The 16,323-nt window shown below is 41.2% G+C and overlaps 1 long non-coding RNA gene across 1 annotated transcript in view; it reads left to right on the top strand.

Annotated features, from left to right (window-relative positions):
* LOC118551515 (uncharacterized) overlaps nt 1–16,323 on the top strand; it is a 67,190-nt gene that overhangs the window by 31,454 nt on the left and 19,413 nt on the right. Inside the window, exon 7 of the long non-coding RNA XR_013444581.1 lies at nt 673–833. This is a non-coding gene — a long non-coding RNA (uncharacterized LOC118551515). The remainder of the gene's footprint in view (nt 1–672; nt 834–16,323) is intronic.

Raw genomic sequence — 16,323 nt, 5'->3', positions numbered from 1 at the left:
GGGGCCTGACAAGTAAATGGGAGTGAGTCAGGCAAAGAGGCGGGGATAGAGCTTTACAGACAGGGCAGAGCATGTGCAAATACCACAAGACAGGCAGAGTTTGGCACCACTGAAGACCCGACAGGAGGTCCGGTGGCTGCAGTTAGACAGGAGAGTGGCTGCGAATGAGGCTGGATCTTCTCTTCCGAGTGGCAAGAGTCACCAACAGGTTTTAAGCAAAATGCACCACGATGCGAATTTTAATTCTTACTTCGGCTACCCAGTAGCTAACATACGAGAGAGGGACTTCATTACTCCTTTAAAGGCCCTGTCTCTAAATACAGGTACATTCTGATGTATCGGGGGTTTGGGCTTCAATATATGAACGGGGAAGGGGGGCATAATTCAGCCCATAACAATGAACCATGTGCTTTAGAAGCATCTCTGGTGCTGTAAAGAATGTTAAGAATCTTGTGCTTCGGGGTGCCTGGGTGGCTCAGTCGTTAAGCGTCTGCCTTCGACTCAGGTCATGATCCCGGGGTCCTGGGATCGAGCCCTGCATCAGGCTCCCAGCTCCATGGGGGCCTGCTTCTCCCTCTCCCACTTGCCCTGCTTGTGTTCCCTCTCTCGCTATCTCTCTGTCAAATAAATAAATAAAATCTTTTAAAAAAAAAATCTTGTGCTTCATCCCAGATCCAGTGATTCAGAATCTACTTGTCATGAGTCTGAGGACACGTGGGTTGTTCAACTCCAGAAGCCCTCGAATTGGCAGGACTTCACACTCTCCTCCTCACCAAGAGTATAGACGTAGAATTCCACTCCTTCGTTGTGCTCCTCTTAACCTCTTGGCACAGGTGAGGCCTTGGTATGCGCATTACCTCTGCCTTGTAACCCTGGACAGAAACCCCCGCCCAACTTCCGCAAGATCAGAAGGCATGTACTATTGTCTACTCTGTTTCAGTTGCTTTAAATAGACCTCACATTGTTACATATGTAGGAATATCAACAATAATAGTAATAAAAATACTGTCCAACATATACTGAATGATACTATGTTTCAGGAATTACGTTAAACATTTTATATTATCTCATTTAATCTTTACAACAGAGCTATGGAGTTATAGTCATTTCCATTTTACAGAAGAGAAACAGGATCAGAGAGGTTGTTACTTAATGAAGGTAGCACAGCTAATAAATGGCAGACTCTGGACTCTAACCTAGGTCTGTATATCTCTAAGTACATGTTTTTCCACCATGATGGGGATCTTGCCCCTAGGTTTATGAGAAATGCTGGTCTGTAATTTTCTTTTTCTTATACTATTTTAGCCTGGTTTTGCTATCAGGGTAATGCCGGCCTCATGAAACAATGTTTGCCCTTCTACTGTTTTCTGATAGAGATTGTATAGAATTGATGTTATTTCTTCTTTAGATGTTTAGTGGTGAAACAGTCTGGGCCTAGATATTTCTTTTTTTGGAAGGTTTTTAAAATATGATTTCGGGGTGCCTGGGTGGCTCAGTCGTTAAGTGTCAGCCTTCGGCTCAGGTCATGATCCCGGGGTCTGGGATTGAGCCCCGCATCGGGCTCCCTGCTTGGCGGGAAGCCTGCTTCTCCTTCTCCCACTCCCCCTGCTTGTGTTCCCTCTCTCGCTGGGTCTCTCTCTGTCAAATAAATAAATAAAATCTTAAAAATAAAATAAAATAAAATATGATTTCAAAGTCTTTAATAGTTACAGGAATATGTAGGTTCTCTATTTCATCTTGGATGAGTTTTCATACTTTGTGGTTTTCAAGGAATTAGTCCTTTACGTGTAAGTTTTCAAATTTCAAATAGAATTGTATGTAGTATTCCCTTATTTTCCTTTTAATGTCCGAGGCATTTCTGCTGATAGCCTCTCTTTCATTTCTGGTATTGGCAATTTGTATTATCTTCCTTCTTTTATCAGTCTTTGTCAGGTTTATTAATTTGATTGATTTTTTTCAAATCATTAGTTTTTATTTTCATTTATCTTCTCTATTGTTTTCAGTTTTCAATTTTATTAGTTTTTCCTCTTTATGATTTCCTTTCTTCTGCTTGCTTTGGGTTTATTTCATTCTTTTTTTCCTAGTTTCTTGAGGTGGCAGCTTAGATTATTGACTTGAGACTTCCCTCTTTTCTAATATAAGCATTTAATGCTATAAAATTCCCTCTAAGGATTGCTTTCACTGCTTCCCATAATTTTGATGTTTTACTTTCATTTTCATTCAGTTTTATGATCTAATAACCCTTATTAATTTCTCCATCTTTTTTCTCTCTGTATATAATTTTGAATAAAATCTATTGCTATTTCTTCAAATATACTCATTTTTTCTTCTGCAATTATTTGCCTCTAATCCATCAACTGTACTTTTAAGATGTTGTAATTTTTCACCTCTAGAAGCTCCATTTGCATCTTTTTTATATCTTCCATTTCTCATCTCATCATGCTCATGTTTTTCTCTGCCTTTTTGAACATATAAAGCATATTTACAATAGCTTTTTCTAATGTTCCTGACTTCTATTTCCATCGTTTTGGTCATATCTTGTTCTCTTTTTATTGACTTTTTTCCTTATTGGGAGTCATATTTTTCTGCTTATTTGTGTGCCTACTAACTTTATATGGAATGTCAGACATTGTTAGGTTTTTGTTATTGGTTGCTGGATTTTACTGTATTCCTTTAAGTACTGTTGGATTTATTTTTTCTTTTTATTTACTTATTTTTTTTTAAAGATTTTATTTATTTATTTGACAGAGAGAGACACAGCGAGAGAGGGAACACAAGCAGGCAGAGTGGGAGAGGGAGAAGCAGGCTTCCTGCGGAGCAGGGAGCCCAATGTGGGGCTCAATCCCAGGACCCTGGGAGCATGACCTGAGCCGAAGGCAGACACTTAATGACTGAGCCACCCAGGTGCCCCTACTTATTTATTTTTAATTTAAATTCAAGTTAGTTAACATACAGTATAGTATTGGTTTCAGGAGTAGAATTTAGTGATTCATCACTTACATACAACACCCAGTGCTCATCCCAGCAAGTGTCTTCTTTATCGCCCATCACCCATTTAGAGCATCCCCCCCTTCAGCAACCCTCAGTTTGTTCTCTATAGTTAAAAGTCTCTTATGGTTTGCCTCCCTCTCTGTTTTTATTTTATTTTCCTTTCCTTCCCCTATGTTCCTCTGTTTTGTTTCATAAATTCCACATATGAGTGAAATCATATATTTGTCTTTCTATGATTGACTTATTTTGCTTAGCATAATGCACTCTAGTTCCATCCGCGTTGTTGCAAATGGCAAGATTTCATTCTTTTTGATGGCCGAGTAATATTCCGTTGTGTATATATACAACAATTTCTTTATCCATTCATCAGTTGATAGACATTTGGGCTCTTTCTATAATTTGGCTATTGTTGATAATGCTGCTATAAACATTGGGGTGCATGTGCCCCTTTGAATCAGCACTTTTGTATCCTTTAGATAAATACCTAGTAGTGCAATTGCTGGGTTGTAGGGTAGTTTTATTCTTAACGTTCTGAGGAAACTTCATACTATTCTCCAGAGTGGCTGATCAGTTTGCATTCCCACCAACAGTGCAAGAGGGTTCTCCTTTCTCTACATCCTTGCCAACACCTGTTGTTTCTTGTGTTGTTAATTTTAGCCATCCTTAGAAGTGTGAGGTGGTATCTCATTGTGGTTTTGATTTGTATTTCCCTGATGGTGAGTGATGTTGAGAATTTTTTCATGTGTCTATTACCCATTTGTATATCTTCTTTGGAGAAATGTCTGTTCATGTCTTCTGCCCATTTCTTAAATGGATTATTTATTTTTGGCATATTGATTTTGATGAGTTCTTTATAGATTCTGGATACTAGCCCTTTATCCAATAAGTCATTTGTGAATATCTTCTCCCATCCCATTGTTTGCCTTTTAGTTTTGTTGATTCCTTTTCCTTTGCTGTGCAGAATCTTTTTATCTTGATGAATTCCCAGTAGTTCATTTTTGCTTTTGTTTCCCTTGCCTCCGGAGATGTGTCTAGTAAGAAGTTGCTGTAGCTGAGATCAAAGAGGTTGCTGCCTGTGTTCTCGTCTAGGATTTTGATGGTTTCCTGTCTCATATTGAGGTCTTTCATCCATTTTGAATTTATTTTTGTGTATGGTATAAGAAAGTGGTCCAGTTTCATTCTTCTGCATGTCACTGTCCAGTTTTCCCAACACCGTTTGTTGAAGAGACTGTCTTTTTTCCATTGGATATTCTTTCCTGCTTTGTCAAAGATTAGTTGACCATATAGTTGTGGGTCCATTTCTGGGTTCTCTGTTCTGTTCCATTGATCTATGTGTCTGTTTTTGTGCCAGTACCATACTGTCTTGATGATTACAGCTTTGTCATATAGCTTGAAGTCGGAGTTGTGATGCCTCCCACTTTGCCTTTCTTTTTCAACATTACTTTGGCTATTTGGGGTCTTTTCTGGTTCCATACAAATTTTAGAATTCTTTGTGCTAGTTCTGTGAAAAATGCTGGTGTTATTTTGATCAGGATTGCATTGACTCTGTGGGTAGCTTTGGGTAGTATAGACATTTTAACAATATTTGTTCTTCCAATCCATGAGCATGGAATGTTTTTCCATTTCTTTGTATCTTCTTCAGTTTCTTTCATAAGTGTTCTATAGTTTTCAGCATACAGATCTTTTACCTCTTTGGTTAGGTTTATTCCTAGGTATCTTATGATTTTTGTGCAATTGTAGATGGGATCGAATCCTTGATTTCTCTTTCTACTGCTTCATTATTGGTATGTAAAAATGCAGCAGATTTCTGTACATTGATTTCATATCCTGTGACTTTGCTGAATTCCTGTATCAGTTCCAGCAATTTTTTGGTGGATTCTTTTGGGTTTTCTACATGGAGTATCATGTTGTCTGCAAAGAGTTAAAGTTTGACTTCTTCCTTGCTGATTTGGATACCTTTTATTTCTTTTTGTTATCTGATTGCTGAGGTTAGGACTTCCAGTATTATGTTGAACAACAGTGGTGAGAGTGGACATCTCTGTTATGTTCCTGATACTAGGGGAAAAACTCTCAGTTTTTCACCATTGAGGATATTAGCTGTGGGTCTTTCTTTTTTTTTTTTTTAAAGATTTTATTTATTTATTCATTAGAGACAGAGAGAGAGGCAGAGGGAGAAGCAGGCTCCCAAGGAGCAGGGAGCCCGATGCGGGACTCAATCCCAGGACCCTGAGATCATGACCTGAGCCGAAGGCAGACGCTTAACCATCTGAGCCACCCAGGCGCCCATAGCTGTGGGTCTTTCATATATGGCCTTTATGATGTTGAGGTATGTTCCTTCTATCCCTACTTCCTTGAGGGTTTTTATCAAGAAAGGATGTTATATTTTGTCAAATGCCTTTTCTGCATCTATTGAGAGGATCACATGGTTCTTATCCTTTCTTTTATTAATGTGGTGTATCACATTGATTGATGTGTGGATGCTGAACCACCTCTGCAGCTCAGGAATAAATCCCACGTGATCATGGTGAATAATCCTTTTAATGTACTGTTGTATTCAATTAGCTAGTATCTTGTTGAGAATTTTTGCATCCATGTTCATCAGGGATATTGGTCTGTAATTCTCCTTTTTAGTGGGGTCTTTGATTTTGGAATCAAGGTAATGCTGGCCTCATAGAATGAGTTTGAAAGTTTCCCTTCCATTTCTGTTTTTTGGAACAGCTACAGAAGAATAGGAATTAATTCTTTAAATGTTTGGTAGAATTCCCCTGGGATGCCATCAGGCCCTGGACTCTTGTTTGTTGGGAGATTTTTGATTACTGATTCAATTTCTTTGCTGGTTATGGATCTGTTCAAATTCTCTATTTCTTCCTGTTTCAGTTTTGGTATGTTTCTAGGAATTTATCCATTTCTTTCAGATTGCCCAATTTGTTGGCATATAATTGCTCATAATATTCTCTTATAATTGTTTGTATTTCTGTGGTGTTGGTTGTGATCTCTCCTCTTTCATTCATGATTTTATTTATTTGGGTCCTTTCTCTTTTCTTTTTGATAAGTCTGGCTAGAGATTTATCAATTTTGTTAATTTCAAAGAACCAGCTCCTAGTTTAGTTGATCTGTTCTACTGTTTTATTTTTTATTTCTATATCATTTATTTCTACCTGAATATTCTATTCTAGAATATTCTATTGCCTAAAAGAATTGCTCCAAACTTTCCAGGTAGTACATGTTTTTCCTCTACTTGATATTTATTACCTACCTACCAATAATCCTAATTATTTCCTTTCTGCTGGTTTTAGGCTTTATTTGCTGTTCTTTTTCCATCTCCTTTAGGTATAAGGTTAGGTTGTGTATTTGAGACTTTTCTTGCTTCTTGAGAAAGGCCTGTATTGCTCTGGTCCTCTTAGGACCTCCTTTGCTGTGTTCCCAAAAGTTTTGGACTGTTGTGTTTTCATTTTCATTTGCTTCCATGTATTTTTTTAAATTTCTTCTTTAATTTCCTGGTTAACCCATTCATTCTTTAGTAGGATGTTCTTTAACCTCCATGTATTTGTGGTCTTTCCAAATTTTTTCTTGTGGTTGACTTCAAGTTTCATAGCGTTGTGGTCTGAAAATATGCATGGTATGATCTGTCTTTTTGTACTGCTTGAGGCCTGATTTGTGATCCAGTATGTGATCTATTCTGGAGAATGTTCCATGTGTACTTGAAAAGAATGTGTATTCTATTGCTTTAGGATGGAATGCTCTGAATATATCTGTTAAGTCCATCTGGTCCAGTGTGTCATTCAAAGCCATTTTTCCTTGTTGATCTTCTGCTTAGATGATCTGTCCCTTGCGTGTGAGTGGGGTGTTAAAGTCCCCTGCTATTATTTCATTGTTATCTATGAGTTTCTTTAAGTTTGTTATTAACTGATTTATATATTTGGGTGCTCCCAAGTTGGGGGCATAAATATTTACAATTGTTAGATCCTCTTGTTAGATAGACCCTTTTATTATGGTACAGTGCCCTTCTTAATCTCTTATTACACTTTTTGGTTTAAAATCTAGTTTGTCTGATATAAATATGGCTACTCCAGTTTTCTTTTGATGTCCATTAGCATGATAGTTGGTTTTCCACCCCTTCACTTTCAATCTGGAGGTATCTTTGGGTCTAAAATGAGTCTCTTGGGGTGTCTGGGTGGCTCAGTTGGTTAAACGTCCAACTCTTGATTTTGGTTCAGGTCATGATCTCAGGGTTGTGAGATCAAGCCACATATCAGGCTCTGTGTCAGTGGGGACTTTGTTTGAGATTCTCTCCCTCTGCCCCTCCCCCTGCTCTCTCTCTCTTAAATAAATAAAAAATCTTGAAATGAGTCTCTTGTAAGCAGCATATAGATGGGTCTTATTTTTTTTTAATCCATTCTAATACCCTTTGTCTTTTGATTGGAACATTGAGTCCATTTACATTCAAAGTAATTATTGATAGATATGAATTTAGTTCCGTTGTATTACATGTAAAGTTGCTGTTCTTTGCAGATTGTCTCTGTTCCTTTCTAGTCTTTGTTGCTTTTGGTCTCTTTTTCCCCTCAAAGGGCCCCCTCTAATATTTCTTGCAGAGATGGTTTAGTGTTCATGAACTCCTTTGGTTTTTGCTTGTCTTGGAAAGTCTTTATCTCTCCTTCTATTCTGAATGACAGCCTTGCTGGATAAAGTATTCTTGGCTGCATACTTTTCCCATTTAGCATGTTGAATATATCATGCCACTTCTTTCTGGCCTGCCAAGTTTCTATGGAGAGGTCTGCCGCTAACCTTAAGTGTCTACCCTTGTAGGTTAAGGACTTTTTTTTCCCCAGCTGCTTTCAGAATTTTGTCTTTGTCTTTTGCAGGTTTCACTGTGATATATCTTGGTGTTGACCTGTTTTTGTTGATTTTGAGGGGGGTTCTCTGTGCCTCTTGGACTTGAATGCCTGTTTCCTTCCCCAGATTAGGGAAGTGCACAGCTTTAATTTGTTCAAATAAATCTTCTACCCTCTTTTTCCCACTCTTCTTCTTCTGGGACTCCTATGATACAGATATTATTGTGCTTTGTGGAATCACTGAGTTCCCTAAGTCTATATTCCTCAATCTAATAGTTTTCTTTCCCTCTTTAGCTTCATTATTGTCCATAATTGTATCTTCTATATCACCTATTTGATCCTCTGCTTCTTCCATCCTTGTTGTGATTACATCCAGTCAGTTTTGCATCTCAGTTATAGCATTTTTTATTTCAGCCTGACTAGTTTTTAGGTCTTTTATCTCTGTAGCCAGGGTTTCTCTGGTATCTTCTATGCTTCTTTCAAGCCCAGCTAGTATTCTTATGACTGTTGTTCTACATTCTTGTTCTGATACACTGCTTATATCTGTTTTGAGCAAATCCCTGGCTGTGATTTTTTCTTGATCTTTCTTTTGGGGAGAATTCCTCCATCTTGTCATTATGTCTAGGTTTCTGTCTTTTGTGTATTATGAAAGCTTGTTATGTTTTCTGCTCCTGAGAGTAATAGTGTATTAAGGAGGGGTCATACACTGTCTATGACGTGGTGCTTCAGGAGGTGTTTCTGGTGTATGCTGTGTGCACTCTGCTATTGTGTTTGGCTGCTCTTTCCCACAGGTCAGTCCTCTACAGAGTTCTTCTTTGCTTGCAGTGGGGAGTGTTTGGACCTTCAACTAGGTGTGCTTTGATTTGTTTGTTAATATAAGCCTGATTTTGAAAAAAAAAAAGGCCTGATCCAAGAAAAGAGAAAAGGAAAAGGAACAAAAAAGCAGACAGAAAAACAAAAAACTATAAGCCTGATTTCAAAGAAAAAGAAAGAGAGAAGGAAAAAAGAAAAGAAAAAGAAAAAAAAAGAAGCCTGATTCAAAAAACAAGAAAAGGAAATAAACAAGCCAACAAATGAACAAAAAACCATAAGCCTGATACCAAAAAAAAAAAAGAAAAAGAAAATTTTAAAAATTAAAAATGAAAAAAAATTAAAGATAAATAATTGGTACACCTGGGTGGCTCAGTCGGTTGGGCATCTGCCTCTTGATTTTGGCTTGATCATGGTCTCGGGATTGTGGGATTGAGCCACACGTTGGGGTCTGTGCTCGGCGGGGAGTCTGCTTAGGATTCTCTTTCTTCCCCTCCCTCTGCCCTCTCCCCACCCCCCGCTCTCTCTCTCTCTAAAATGAATAAATGAATCTTTTTTAAAAAAATAAATAAGAAGAAAGCCTGCTCCTGTTTCTACCAGAATGGAAGGTGATGCTTTGGAACACTCTGTAATCAGTAGACTTGGTATATGCCAGGAGCTTGTGTTCGTCTTCTGAGAGGTCCGCTTCGCTGGCTCACAGTCAGACGTGTCTTTGCAAAAATGCCCCTGCTGGGTGCAGGGGGTTGGGGTTTGCTGTAAGCAACTCCAGCCTCCACTGGAGACTGTGTTTCTCTCTGAAGTCTGACAGTGCTGGTGGGCAGGGATGGATGATGGCATCACACTGCCCTCTTGTCCCCGGGGAGGGCAACTCGTGGCACCCACTGTTCAGGAGGCCCTCACAGTAAAGCAAACAATCTCCCCTCTGTGTCCCAGGTTTTTGCCAGATCCCTGCCCTCAACCTGTCTGTGCCTGGGCTGTTGGCACGCCTGGTGCCACAGCTCTTCTGTGTTTTATCTCTGGCCTGTGGCTGGGATTCAAAACTCCAAATCTTAAAGGACCCATCAAGCGTGGACTTGTTTCTCTTCCCCCGGAGGAGAGCCTTGCAGTGCACCTGGCACTGTTCTGTCCCAGAAAAGCAGTCACACAGTGTGTGCACAGTGGCTGGAGTCTATGGTGAAGCACCAAGCAGGTTATCTGTCTTCTATGCAAGTGTCTGTCCCCTGCTGTTGAATGGCCGTTCAGTGGCTCCCGGCAAGCCTTTTGTTCTTGGAGAAGCAAAAATACCCTTTTCCAAATGTAATTCAGGAAGGAGAACGTTCTCTCCCAGTGTGACGTAGGGGATTCCCCACCCTACTGCGTCCTGTGCGAACCCTACCTGCTGCTGTCTCTCCCCTCTTTCCCTCTCTCCCTAACTTCCCTTCCACAAAAAGGGCTCACTCCCCTTCGAGGCACTGTGGCTTTTCTCTCCCCCAATTCACATCTGCAAACCTCACATCTGCCATGTTCTCCCCCTCCAGGTGTGCAGATTGTTTTCTTAATCCTCAGATCGATTTCCAAGTTGTTTGAAATGATTTGATGTTGATCTAGCTGTGTTTGAAGGATGAGGCAAGCTCAGGGTCTCCCTACTACTCTGCCATCTTAAGTCCTCCCTTGGATTTATTTTTCTGATATGCAGTTAGACTTAGTTAAGACTTAGTTTGATCCTTTCAAGGCTTGCTTTTAAACTTTGTCGGGACAAGTTCAGAGCAGCCTTTATTCTAGGGTTAATTTTGTTCCGCTATATCTTCTGAGGATTCCACTGGATGATCTGTGTATTAGGATATTTTTCTACTGTGGCTGGTGAGGACATGAAGTATTACCAGCCTTATGTGAACACTAAGTATTATTCTAGCTTCTTTCTTTTTTCTTTTCTTTTTTTTTGAGTTTTTTTTTCCCTGGCTCTGGGTGTTTTCCTGTCACATCTGTGCATATCAGTGCTTAGCCAAAGACTTAAGAGGACCCTTCTGCATATCTCTGGAACTCTTTCTCTGTGTAGCTTCCTCCTCTCTGGTAGTCTGCCCCACAAATCATAACTGCTTTGGCCTCCCTGAACACCAGTCTCTGTCCCCTCAACTCAGTGAGTGCTCTTTTTGGGTTCCTTTTCCTTGAGCTGCATCCTGGAAACTGCCTCAAGGCAGTAACCTGGTACAATTTTAGGGCTCACTTTGTTTATATACATTTGAGGTTATAGGCCTTCCCTGCCCAACATCTGAAAAATATTCCTTCATAAGTTTTGTACTGTTCTGTAGTTTCTAAGGTGGAGGGATAAATCTAGTCCCTCTTACTCCATCTTGGCTGGAAGCAGTTCAATTAACTGAACGTTTACATTTAAATTTTAGCTTTGTTTTTCTTATCTTGCTATGCTTAGCTTTTAGTAGAAGGAGGCAAACAATACAAAACCAAGGCTGTGTCAGGGATTTATTTTAAAAAATCAATTTGTAGAGCATGTCCCAGGCTCAATCCACACTCAGCCAATCTGAGAACTATATGCCCTAGATGTCTAATTTTTCGTAATTGATAATAATGACCCTTAGACTCTTAACCAGTAGAAAAATACTGTCTCACTTAGAATCTGCTCACTAGGAAAGAATGAGCTCAAATTTTATAAAATGGCTTTGCAAGAGTGGTGTGTGGTTGTGGGGAGTAATCCAAAGGGGTTTCTGCTTGACACTTAACTTGCTAGAATATTCTATTGCCTAAAAGAATTGCTCCAAACTTTCTAGGTAGTACGTGTTTTTCCTCTACTTGATATTTATTACCTAGTTTATCACTACATGTAGCTGCTTCTTACCCTCTTCTGTTCTTCCTCACCATCAGTGCTTCTTCCCCATAGACGCCATTTTCTTCCTGGCCCCTGCAGTATGTCAGAAGCTGAGCTATGTCCCAACTCCTATGAGGCTTGATATAACTCTAGCTGTACTTTCCACTCCACTCCGCCATGGTCCCTCTACAGGCTGGCTTCCTCACTGACTTTTGACTATGTTGTACTCATTTGGAATTTTAAGTTCATGCTCATGCTGTTACCACTGCCTGCAATGTCCCTTGCCACCACAAATCTTGGGCATCGTTCAAGGGTCAACACAAGTTGCATGCAGGGGTAAATGCTCAGAAGTCTGAGAGTGCAAACAAACACTCCACTTCTGGCTCGGGGCTTAGTGGGTAGGGCAACCAAAACTTATGTGGAATGGAAGTAGGAAAGGGAATCAGAAATTGACCTCTGCAGGTGGAGAGCCAGGGAAGGAGGTGAGGACATGGACAGGAGCATTTTACATCACTGAACTCACTTGGGAAACTGCAAGAGACCATTTTCAACTATGCTTGAGGAAGGAAGGCCAGATGGCTAATGGGCAATTCTGCAGGAAGGAGAAGGGGCAAACCTGGCTGGGAGGGGGCAGTAGCCAGTTCCTTTTTTAGCAGGGGAAGAAAGCCAGAACACCAGGTGTGGCTAGTGACCCTACAGTGACAGTATGAGTCTTTGCAGCTTAGAAATCACCTGTGCACCCCCACCAGCTCCTCCTTCTGCTCCTTGACTCTTGGTGTGGGTGCCAGTCTCTGGCCTGAGGAGATGGACAGCTCTGTGGCCCAGAGCCCTGGCCCTTCTTTTGTGTCTCTGGCATGGCTGGCAGAGGTAGCCTCTGTCTGGGACTCCTGGCTCTTGGGAGGGGGTGAGGGGACCTTTCCTTCCTGGTCGGCTGCTCAGTAGTGCTGGCCTGACCTCACTCTCCCTTGGTGAGCGAGGCTAGAGACACAACATCTTCAACCTCTTTCCGGTTTCTCTTGAAGGCAGAGCCTCTATTTTTTTTATATAGTTTTTTAAAAATTTTTTTTTATTTATTCATGAGAGGCAGAGAGAGAGGCAGAGGCAGAGGGAGAAGCAGGCTCCCTGCCTAGCAGGAAGCCCCATGTGGGACTCGATCCCAGGACCCTGGGATCATGACCTGAGCCGAAGGCAGACGCTTAACCATCTGAGCCACCCAGGTGCCCCCAGAGCCTCTATTTGAAAGGCTCCAATAAGGGAATTATTTCTCTTCCTCTCCTCCTCCTTTCCTACCTCTCTTCCCTTCTCCTTCCCCTCCTTCTTCTCTTTCTTCTTCTGAGTCTCTCAGGGACTCTTTTGTGGACTCAAGAATGAAAGATTCTGGCTCAGTGGCACCTCTGGTGGCCTGGGCTGTCTCATCTGTCCTATTCAGGGTGAGAAGACCACCCCCCCCCTTTGCCTATGGATGTTAAATCTTTACTGCTTTTCAAGTGGCCATTCTCCGGTCCTTTGTCCTTGGCGGTGGGGTGGAGGAAGTGTTCACCTTGCCCGAGGATGCGTAAGAGCTCTGGATGCTCATCCTGAGGGTTTGTTGGAGGATACTCACAGTCTCTCCAGACCCACACCCCTGGAGGGAGTCTGGTGCTTAGCGGAGTGGATTACTGAAGGAGTAGACTGTCAGGGGAGGAGCTGTGCCAGAATTTCTCATTTAATTCTTACAACAATGCTATGAGATAGATAACTATTGTTATCCCTTATACGAGGTTCATAAAACCAAGTCTCAGAGGAGTTTAGTAACTTGTCCAAGGTCACACAGCTAGTAAGTGACTTAAATTAAAACCCATGTGCATTTCTAGAGCCTGTGTTTTTAACCAGGATAGGTTAGGCTACTTTGACGGCAAATCAGTAAAACCATGTGAATGCTGGTACTGGCAAATGTGACTTTTCTTGCTGTTGACTGTGGGTGTAAGAAGATGTATTCTCTTCCCCTCTGAATTGTGTGCCTTTGTGGACAGAGGCTGGCCCCACCTACAGTTCAGATGTTTGGCAGATGTGACTGGGACCTCTGAAGGGAATTGGAGTAGGTGTCAATTAGATGACCAAGTTCAAGTCACCGTGTCCTGGTCAATAGAGCCATGGGAAGTGCTGAAGGAGGCACAACCATTAGTTGTGCTCATGGAGGAGAAATCCGCATTGAAGCAGAATTCTCCTCACTTGCCAGGTTTCTTACCGAAGGGTAGCCTGATGAAACTCATTTGGACTTTGTGTGTTTCCTTGAGTGAGTCAGGTGGTTAGAATGCGGGCATCTGGCTGCCAGCATGGCCTGCAGCCCCCTGTTGGAAGGTACTAGCTAGAGCGCTCCTGTGAGTGCAGTAATTACTGAGCCATTATTGAAATGGGCTTTGGAAGAAAACTTGTTTAAAGGGTTTTATATCCTGGGAATTTTTACTCCTCCAATGTTATTAAAACCCAGTTGCTGTTTTCTCGGTTAGGCAAATGTTAGAGGAAATGAAATATAAACAGATGAATTTCTTCCCTCTGACATTTGATTTGCATTAGTTCCAAGTTATGCTGTGTTCCTTTTAAAAGCTCTGTTCGACAGACTTAATGTATGTATTTTTTTCTTTTGAGATTGACAATGGACTTTAAAACTCATGTTTCTAAAAAAACAGAGCTTTGATGTGACCTGCCTTTCTTTGCTTTATCCAAATGGTGTATTCTGGAATGTGTCTTTTTGGGCAGAAAATAGCCACCAAGTAGATCCCTCCACTCAGAGCTAGGCATAGTGTGAAGGAGGATGCAAAAGCTTCCATGGATGGCTCCCCACTGCCTCAACCATTTTTCTTCACCATCCCCTTTCTGCCTCCAGCGGGCTTGCACCAGAGACTGCTCACTCTGCCCTCCCACCCACTGTAGTATGCCCCCCCTTTTCCCTCTTTGTTTCAAGAACTTCACTCCCATCAAAATGTCCTCCCCCAGGACCTGTACTCTGCCCCCGGCTTTGTCTTACCATCCATTCTCTTTCTTCCATCCAAGACTGGGAACTGACTCCTCCTTACTCTTTCTCCTGGTCTGACTCCTACATGACTCTGGTTTCAACCTTGCTATACCCTACGCTATGCCAGAGGCAACAATAAGTATTTGTTGAATGAATGAATAGGTAAGTGAATGAATTTAAGTAATTCTGATAATTTTTTAAAGATTTTATTTATTTGAGAGAGAGAGAGAGCATGAACAGGGGAAGGGGTAGAAGGAGAGGGAGAAGCAGACTCCGCCCTGAGCAGGGAGCCTGACACAGGGCTTGATCGCAGGACCCTGAGATCATGACCTGAGCCGAAGGCAGATGCTTAACCGACTGAGCCACCCAGGTGCCCCAGTAATTCTGATAATTAAACAGCATGTCAGATCCTTTATTATTTCTAAATCGCTTCAGTATGAACAATTTCAAATATACAGAGAAGTAAAGGAGTAGTATAAAGAACCTGATGTGCTTGTTACCCAACTTCTATAGTTATCAACATGTAGCCACTCTGTTTTCATTTTTACCCCATCTACCTCTTGTCAGGCCCTTTAACTGAGTGCAGTTCAGGCGAGCAAGTGCATGCTGGGAACACTTAAATGGCCACTACAGTATCTGTCCTTAATCATCCGAATTCATTTAGATCTCCTGCTTGCTCCTCTGTTACTCTTTGTTCGGAACTTTCCTGGATTATTGTTTTGGCTTCTGTTTTTCACTTCTACCAGGGGTTCTTAATCCAGGTACACAAATTTCCAAAGAGTCCATGGATAAATCTGTCAATTATATCTCAATTTAAAAAAATCAAGGGGTCAGGGCACCTGGGTGGCTCAGTCAGTTGAGCGCCCGACTCTTGATTTTAGCTCAGGTCATAATCTGGGGTCCTGGGATCAAGCCCTGCATTGGGCTCTGCGCTCAGCGGGGAGTCTGCTTCTCTGCTTCTCTCTCCCTCTGCCCACCCCACTCCCTGTGCGCGTGCTTGTGTGCGTGCGTGCTCTCTCTCTCAAATGAATAAATTAATCTTTAAAAAAAATCAAGGGGTCAATAAATTTGTATGGGGAAAACACAGCTTTGTTTTCACTAGCCTCTAACTGAAATTTAACATTTTCTTCTGTCATGAGTATAAGCAACAAACCACAGTAGTATTCACAATACCTGCAGCTTTGAAGCTAGTAGAAATGTTTTTAAATAAAGTGACAGAAGTTGTAGAGATTTCAGAATACCTCTTATGCTCATCACTGCTTTGAAATTATGGTAGCTATTATACCCAATACTAGATCTTATTATTTAATGTGTTAATAAAATAACACATATATTATTATATCATATAAAATATTATATAATTGTACAGCATTATATTTGGTTTCCTTTTTAGTCCATTGTGTTTTATTTTATTTTTTTTTTAAAGATTTTATTTATTTATTTGAGAGAGAGAGAGAGAGTGAGAGAGAGAGCACAAGAGGGGGTAGGGTTAGAGGGAGAAGCAGACTCCCCGCTGAGCAGGGAGCCCGATGTGGGACTCGATCCCGGGACTCCGGGATCATGACCTGAGCCGAAGGCAGTCGCTTAACCAACTGAGCCACCCAGGCGCCCCATTGTGTTTTATTTTATACATGTAAAAATATTACTCTCAAAAGAAATCCATAGGTTTCACCAAACTGTTAAAGGGGTCTGTGGCTCAAAAATGATCAGGAACCTCAGGTCTAGACACTTTGATTGATAACATATTTGAACTCCCTATTCTAACTTTGATTTGCTCCCTCCCACCACCATTCCCCCGCCCCTCTCCACCACACTGTTTATTGCTTGTTTTCTGCCTGATACACAGGAAGGAAGCACCTCTCTTTTAAATCCTGCCTGTAGGGCTGATTGCCCAG

This window comes from Halichoerus grypus, chromosome X, assembly GCF_964656455.1.
Source record: "Halichoerus grypus chromosome X, mHalGry1.hap1.1, whole genome shotgun sequence".
In the NCBI taxonomy this organism is placed as follows: domain Eukaryota; kingdom Metazoa; phylum Chordata; class Mammalia; order Carnivora; family Phocidae; genus Halichoerus; species Halichoerus grypus.
The sequence above is the reverse complement of the archived record's forward strand: the minus strand, read 5'-3'. Positions and strand labels throughout refer to the sequence as shown.